Source organism: Propithecus coquereli, unplaced genomic scaffold (assembly GCF_000956105.1).
Source record: "Propithecus coquereli isolate 6110/MARCELLA unplaced genomic scaffold, Pcoq_1.0 Scaffold59, whole genome shotgun sequence".
Classification (NCBI taxonomy): domain Eukaryota; kingdom Metazoa; phylum Chordata; class Mammalia; order Primates; family Indriidae; genus Propithecus; species Propithecus coquereli.
In genome coordinates this window covers 3,693,807-3,694,669 of record NW_012151840.1, presented here as the reverse complement: position 1 = coordinate 3,694,669, position 863 = coordinate 3,693,807, and positions in this window count along the sequence as shown.

The following is an 863-nucleotide window of genomic DNA, read 5'->3' as shown; positions in this document are numbered from 1 at the left end:
AAAAAAAAAAGAATGAAAACAGAAAATAACAAGTATTAGCCAGGATGTGGAGAAATTAGAACGCTTGTGCGTTGCTGACAGAAATGTATATGGTACAGTCACAGTGGAAAACAGTGTGACAGTTCCTGAAAAACAGAATTACCATGATCAAGTAATTCCAATTCTGGATATATGCCCAAAGAATTGAAACCAGAGACTCAAGCAGATATCTGTACACCCATGTTCACAGCAGCATTATTCACAATAGCCAAAGGTGTAAACAATCTAGATGTCCACTAATAGATGAACAAAATGGGGCATATACACATAAAGGAATATTACTCAACCTCAAAAAGGAATGAAATTCTGATGCATGCTGCAACATGGATAAACCTTGAAGGTATCTTATGCTAACTAAAATAAGCCAGACACTAAATGACAAATATTGTACAATTCTATTTATATGCAGTAGTCGTCCAATTCATAAAATCAGAAAGTAGAATGGTGGTTGTCAGGGGCACAGGGGAGAATGGGAGTTATTGTTTAATGGGTACAGAGTTTCAATTTGGGAATATGAAAAAGTTGAGGAGGTATACAGTGGTATAAGTTGCACAACAATGTGAATATACTTAATGCCAACGAACTATATACTTTAAAATAGTTAAAACAGTCAATTTCATGTACAATTTACCACACCCACAAACCTATGTGTCAGGTTTACCATTATCTTTTATAAGAACTAACATTTACTGAACAGTTAACATCTACCAGGCACAAAGAAGTTAAATAAAAGATCTTACAACTGAGTAGTGGTGGAGGCAGAAATCTGAACCCAGGACTTTTAGCTCCAGAGCTATACTTTTAGTCGTTATAGTGCTACTACA